Below are 8,120 nucleotides of genomic sequence, written 5' to 3' on the forward strand. Positions count from 1 at the left end.
GGTAGCCCCACTACTGCCACTTCTTTGATCTCTACTAAGAAAGGCAGTAAGATCATCTCCCAGACTAGGAAATTTATTTTATGTCTGGTTCACCATAAAATTAAGGGGAAGATCATAGCCACATCCATGGCCCCCAGGAAGGGTTCCTCCATGTAGTAGAAGCAAGTGGATACGGTCATGAAAGAAGATAATGACATCTTCTCCTCACTTACAAGGGTACTGTTGCACTGTCAGGTCAAGCATTCATTCGATCTGACTCCCAGAGCACCTCTACCCAACGTGCTGATATATCGCTGCTCCATTTTGGAAATTTCCAAGTACAAGAAGTGACATGATCATCATCAGGTACCACACAAGTCTCAAGTGGGTGACAAAGTCTAGTTGCATCTGCAGAAAGAATGCTTTACAAGAGCCCATCAGAAGGTCAGACCACTTTGATATGGTCCTTACACCAGTACCAAGGCTATGGGAAACAATTCTTTGGAGCACAACATTCCCCCATTCCTTCACTCACACCAAGTATTCAATGTGGACCACCCTCGACCATGGTTCCCGCCATTACTGGCCACATCAGAGGTTGCAGAACAACTCACCAGGGACCAAGTTCAGCAGAAGTTTCCTCATCTCATGGAGGAACCCAACGGAATGGGGAACATTGCTTCCTAAGGGGGGAGGAATGATCCAGGTGGATGTTGGTGGACACCCACCTATCCCACTTCAACTCCCGCAATTTTCTCTTTCAGTTTTTCAGTTTCCTTATTTGTAGCACAATTTACTATTTTTGGCAGTTTTTTGGGTCATGAACTTCCGAAGTCGTTAGGATGTTTTTTTTAGAAAATTGGGAGAAACATGGGCTATGGACTAATGTTTCTCTTTCCAATGTTTTAGTCCCAGATATATCTTTCTAACTAGATATTGTGCATGTCAAACAGAGATCGTATGCCAAAGTTACGACCCCGAGAAGTTGATGTACCAATTTACCCAAATCGGGCCCACAGTTTGGCGTTTCATCTTCTAGGGTTAGGTTTTTGGATGTTTAGGATTTTCCATTATTTCTCAACAATAAATAGGCTTTTGAGCCTCATTGTAAGATAGTTCAGAGGCATGTAGCCGCCACATCTCTTCTCAGAGATAAGTTATCATCATCCTAGCTGGTTTATTTCCATTTCCGTTTGTAAGCATATTTTAGTATTTTACAGTAATGAAATGAAGTATTATTTCTGCTGCATCTCTATATTTATGGTTATTTCTGTAATTTTTTGCATTCCTATTTAAATCTGGATTAGTATTGTACCTTGTTTGATCATGAGACAGAAGATTTTCCTATGTTGATAGCTAGGATAAGCGACAAGGGAGCACTACTGCCTCCCCTGACTCAGAAGCTGCAAATGATGAGGTATAAGTCATGCGAGGAAGATCCAAATGTGAACATTGTGCTCCGAAGTGGAATCACGATGGGCGATGATAAAGGAAAACAACCTGAAGATAGTACTTGGGTTCGCAAGGCTCCGACGAAAGAAGCAGAGTTTGATTTGGAGCGCGCGCTAAGGAAACCTTCATGGAAGCTAAGAAGAGTTTCGCTAATGCCTCCACTTCAGAAAGAAAAGAGTTGAAAATGGACCCATATATGCTTACAACATTCCTGGAAACATGCATGAAGCTATTGTGCAATAGTAAGGCTGTAAAAGGATTGTAGGAACTCATTAACGAATGCGTTGGGACTGCACCAAGAGAACCACGCGTAGTCCGAAAGATTGGAAAGCATAAGACTAGGATAGGGAGATAAATGATTCTAACTGCATATATGGGAGAATATGAGATGGACCAAGTAATTCTAGATTTAGGATTAGATATGAACATTCTGCTGAAGCATACATGGGAGTGCATGTGGAGGCCTATGCTGCAATGGTCTCCTATTCAGCTGCGAATGGCAAACCAACAGAAGATAATACCCATGGGACAATTGGAGGGAATCACTATGGATATTGAGGGAGTGAGCATGCTAGCAGACTTTGAAGTGATAAAGATTGTCGATGGCAGCAATCCCTACCTCGCACTCTTAGGAATTGATTGTCCACTGACATGAATGGGGTGATTAATCTAAAGAAGTGCAAGATGATTTTTGAGAAGAAGTCTCTATGCGTAGTTATACCCTTATACCCTATTGAGGGATCGCGCTACATAGAGATAGTGGGAGACTATGAAAGCGATGAGGATTTGGACTGCATCTACAAAATAACCGTGCGAGAGAAAGATTGGGTAAATCCCACCACGGACGAATGAATCTCATGGGAGCGCAAAAGCTATTGTATGTCATATTCAGACAAGGAGATAGAATGATGGTAGAACTGGTTACACGAGGTAACCACGCTGAAATGTAATATGATGACAAGATCTCTATGTTGTGTATTGACAGAAGTGAGTGATCTGCGTACGCATGATGGTTTAGGTTAGGTAGATTATTTATTGGATAGATTCGAAAAAGAGGTGCCGGAAAAGCAACATTTCCAGGCCTTGAATTGGGTATTGCACGCTACACCCGAGAGGTGTTGGGATACACACAAAGGAAGCTTTGAAGATTGGCGTGCGTGTAGGAGGATGATGCACACACGGTTTGAAAAACCTATAGTGCGATTGGTAGATAAGTACAATGGATGGGATGGTTCACATGCACATATGTCCAGGTGGGTACCAGCATGTGGTAAAAAGCTTATGCGGATACACATGAACTATGCGTTGGGAAATACAGTCAATGAGCATGTGCTAGGGGGGAAATTCACAAACAGTTCCTCAAGTTGGAACAATAGACTGTGGAGAGAACAAGTGCACAGAAGGTTATCCAAGTGGAAGCATTTAATGAAGTGTGAAAAGCACTAAACAAGGTATGTTGTGCGCAACAAAGTGATTGTGACCTCCGCGTACTAGTAGTTTTGTGGGCTTATAGGACAACGTGCAAGAAAATTATGGGACAGGCGCCTTCTAGGCTGGCCTATGGAGCAAATGTTGTAATTCTGATGGAGTATATCATGCCTATTCTCCGCATAGCAGTGCCCGTGGATATGATGGATCACAAAGCCTTGGAAGAAGGGGTTACACAGTTGGAAGAACTCAAAGAAGAACACTTGGGACCTGATGAGGAAATTCAACAGTGTGATCTTAGGCTCTAAGCACTCATGAATGAAAGAGTTCGGTTGAGGGAAAAAAGCGCCATGGCAAAAGAAGAAGTCAAGAAGCTTGAGGAAGGAATAAGGAAGGACTTTCTTCATAAGAAAACTGTTGTGATAAAATAGGATGGGCACGATTATGTTGAGAAAGTTGGGGACTACTGCCGAGATTTGATTAGCTTGATTCCTTGGAATGGACCATATGTTATTAAGGAAACCTCAGATAGCGGCGTGATGTGGTTGGTGAAATCAAATGGTAGACTCTTTCCAGGAAAAGTAACTGGTAGCGGAGTTAAATGGCGAACTCTTCCCATCTAACTAGCCTATCGAAGCACAGCCTTAGCACTCCAGGTAGCTAAAAGGAGGCACGAGACTATAAACAGATGCAGGGAATGTAGGAGAAGATACAAGGAAGTAGTTCAGTACTCTCTGAACAATGCATGTAGGAGGTATAGTAGGCAACTGCTCAGTGCGTTATTGATCTTGAAGCAGCTCGGACAGAGTTGGGAGGTCTCCATGCGAAGATCTCCACACCGACCGAGTGACTCGAGGGCAAGTCATAATGTTTGTGTTGGGGGCCTGTTGGGCGCGGGATCCCCCAAGGCAAGTTTTTGGGTTTAAAGCCTAGCTTTTGACCAAATCCTATGTAAAGACTCCATGTTTTGTGGGCGCGGAGTGTGAAGATTTTAAATGAGTCATAGGGTTGTCCGCCCTCATTTTTGTAATACAATGTTAGCTTTAGAAATATACCCATGGTCTGTGGACCATGGGATTGTATAAACAGAGTGAGGCTCTAAGTTGTAAATAAGTGGATGATAGTCATGAATGAAGGATGAAGAAGTGATTCTTATCTAAGTGTCGAGTCGAGTCTTTGAGTTGTAGAGTAGGATAAGGCTCTACAGCTGAGTGTGTAGAGGCCTAGTAGTCCACAGCTAAGTGCATGTACCCTTGCAGCTGAGTGTGCAAGGCGAGTTGAGTCTATAACCTTTGGAGAAGTAATAAAGAGAAGTTTTACATCATTTCTGTGTATCTTTTTCCTGTTTTGTGTATTGAATGTATCAGATATAAATTGCATTTCTATTGTTTATATGATGCACAAACTTATATGAATGTGTTGATAAAGTGAATATAACATTAAGTATTTGTTTACGTGAAGATAAGTAACGGTTATAATAAGTAAGATCCGCGGTATAACTTGGGGAAGTAGCGTAGATCGCTGCTCGGGTAGCGTGAAATCACCTCAGCCCCCGGTTAGGGCTGCGCAGAGGCGATTATAACAGATCGGGAAGGCCTCACGGGTCATGATAGTGCACGAAGGTATTCACAATTGGAATAAATTGACCCCTCAGACATCTCAAGGGTGTGAAAACTTGGTTCCAGCATCCCCCCATACTGCTTTGGGTGAGACCTCAGTCCGCGCTCCGCAGGCTGCTGCCGAAAGGACCAGTAGTACAGGGATTTGTTTGGCTAATTAATTCTGAACCTGGGTCAGGCCCCCATCAAGCCAACACCCACTCTCCATCAAGATGTTAAAAAGTACAGTAGTCAGTGTGATTGGTGTCAGGGGATGGGAAAGCCTACTCCAAGAGATGAAATGCCCCTACAGCCTCAAGTGACATTTGAGCCATTTGACAAGTGGGGCATGGACTTCATTGGGCCTATCAACCCTCCTTAGAAGAAGAAAAATACATTATTGTGTGCACTGATTATTTGACTAAGTGAGAAGAAACAAGGGCAATCAAGGTAGCAACAGAAGAGAAGGTGACTGAGTCCCTAAGGGAGAATGTATTCTACAGATTTGGGTACCCTAGAGAGCTAGTCATAGACAAAGGCAGCTAGTTTACCTCCAACATGATTGAAGAACTACTTAGCCATCACAAAATCAAGCATAGGACCTCCACTCCCTATAATCCAAAAGCTAATGGTCAAGTGGAGGTGATCAACAGGGCACTAGAGGGCATCTTAACCAAGGTAGTGAGCAACAATAGGAAGGATTGGGCAGAAAGACTTGTTGAGGCCACCTGGGCCTATAATACTGCATGGAAGACCACCACTGGATTTACGCCCTATGATCTGGTCTATGGGAAAAAAGCCTTTCTTTCCATTGAGTTTGAATATAACACATTGAGGATGGTAGCCCAACTAGATTTGGACCTCAATCATGCACAAAAAGAGATATTCTTCCAATTGACTAGCTAGGATGAATTTAGAATGTAGGCCCTCCTACATATAGAGATAGTTCAGCTTTAGAGGAAGATTTGGCATGATAAATATATTAAGGAGAAGTAATTTCAGGAGGGCGATTGGGCATTGTTATATGATTCTAGGTATAAAGACTTCAGCGGCAAGCTAAGGACAAGATGGCTCGGACCTTATGTTGTGGAAAGATGCCATGATAATGGTTCAGTTCAAATCAAAACTATAGATGAAGAAGCCATTCCATTGCTTGTTAATGGGCACCGATTGAAAATGTACAAGATACCTTTATCAAAACAAGAGTTCATTGACAATATCAATAAAAAAGTGATGATGGTGGAGCAAGTTCTAGGTCCTCCCTCATCATGTCAATGAAAAAGAAAAAAGAATAAGGACTCAGGTGAAAACCTCCATGAGGTGCATGAGTCCCATCTTTGGGTTGAAAGCCTCGTGAGGCGGCCCAATGATGAAAAAAAATAGAAAAAGGAATAAGAAGATCCCTGAGTGAAAACCTCCCTTGAGGCACCCGGGCCAAATAGCTAGGGTGAAAACCTCTATGAGGTGGCCTAGGTTTTTTTCAAAAAAAAGAGAGAGAGAGAGAAAAGATAAAATTGTTATTTGCAGGTGGGCGAGAAAGACAATCAAGGAGAAAAGAGAGGATCAAAAGAGAACCATGCCTCACACATATTCATCTCCCCCACTCCTCACCATGCATCCCTCCACCATTTATATCATTTTTCCACTCCATTGCTTCGATTTAGGTGAATATTATGGTTTCTGTAGGATCCCCTGAAAACCTAGAAGATGATCCTGTAGGAATTACAGTGGCCCAGAAAACCTACAAGAAGCAATCCAAGGGCACATGGTAGGCGTGTTGGGTCCATAAAATTCATCCTAGGCATGATCTAACACCTCACCTCATCCACCATTATCATCCTTGCACTCACCTGAAAAAAAAAAAGATCAGTTTCAACAGTTTCTGTGAGTCACAGAAAAAAAGAGAAAAAAGAAAAACAGAGAGGAGTAATAGCATTACCTAAGTGTCCTTTTCTCTACACACACTCCTACTCCCTCTATCCATTCATTTCACCATCCTCACAACCCCAACCAGCAACATGATTAAAGAATTCTGATGGAGAAGTAGCTACAAGACATCCTGTAGGAAATCCTATAGCAGCCTATCCCACAGAATGCCAATCAACAGCTACAAGTCTTCACTAGGATGATCTAGGAGCTCAACAACAGTAGTAGCATTAGATATTCAGTCACAGATACCTACAAAAGCCAAGAAACCATTAACAGACAACAAGAGGAGGAAGAAGAATGGCATGCAACAAATAAACAATGCAACACCTCCGATCTTTGACAACTACAGCATGGCTTTGAAACCACAGGTAAGTATCCCACTCGCTCACTCATATGCATCATTTAATCAAAAGTTGTAAGGGTTATTAGATAGTTGGTTTATAATTGAAAAGGTGGACAGTTAACTTGGCCACCTTTGTTCAGTCAACACATGCAAACCAGGTGTCCTCTCACATGTGGCTGCAGTCAACTCAAAGACATAAGAGGAGTGGGACAAGAAGTGGTTAAAATATGGATCTACGGGTTAGGATCTGATATGAGGAGTGGGAAATGATGAGCTAGTAGTGGGGACAAATGGTCCATCTAGTAGTGGGGACAAATGGTCCAAAAATGGAAACGTACATCTGCTACCAGCACACCCCCTCACCATGAAACACCATAAAGGGAAATAAAACACCATTCGCATGCATTAGTGCATTCCACCTCCTCGCAACTCCCTCACTCAAGTCACTCTCATAACTTTGGGCACCCACCAGAAGCAAGAATTCCTACAGGAGCATGCACATGATTCCTACAAGACACAGTCTACAATATCAGTCTACATGAAGCACAGAAATTGGAAAGCAAGGTAGGGGAGCAACAAGAAATAAAAGAAGAAGACCCAGATACAAAGAAACCAAACCCCCAACCTAATCTGGACTTCTATTACCAGTTTATTGAAGGAGGTAGGGTAGTACCTAAAAAATTTTCCATCCCATTATTTTTCAAACTTGAGAAGGAAAGGGCTAGAACCCACCGATGGATGCAAATCGCCAAGTCAAAAGGGGTGGAAGACATTGGGCACATGGAGGAGAAGCTCAAAGAAATGGGCAAAGAGCTAAGTGCCTTAAGGGACAGAGAAGTGATAATGAGAGATCAACTTGAGAGGGAAAATGCATGGCTAAGGGGACAGTTGTAGGAAAGAGAGAACCAACTAGCATGTATGGCCAGTCTCTCCTTGGAGGCCATATAGTGTAGGATGCCAGCTAAATCCTATGCTCTTTACCTCAAATAAAAATGGTTGCAGTTTCAGATTAAAACACTAGCACAAAGGGGCACCATGCCATTTTAGGACTACAAGCCATTTATTGATCTTTGTGATCAAAGTACACTAGAGGATAGGGCCAACATGGCTGAGTTTTATTTGCAAAACATGGCCCTCACAGACATGAATGTTTGGGATCCTAATGCCAAGCTAGGAGATCTAAAATTAATGTCTTTGGCATCATGGATGAACCATGAGGATTCAAGGGCTGCAAATATGAAAAGAATATTGGCCAGAGAGAAAAATGAACCTCTTTTCAGCAGAGCTGAACAATCAAATCCCATGGCCCTAATTAGCACCCATAATTTGATTGCAAATGACCCTCAACTGGAACCTAGATATCTTGCTGCCCAAGAGCAAGAAATTTCACA

Source organism: Pinus tabuliformis, chromosome X, assembly GCF_031772625.1.
Source record: "Pinus tabuliformis cultivar Carrire ecotype Pingquan chromosome X, CPIR1, whole genome shotgun sequence".
Taxonomy (NCBI): domain Eukaryota; kingdom Viridiplantae; phylum Streptophyta; class Pinopsida; order Pinales; family Pinaceae; genus Pinus; species Pinus tabuliformis.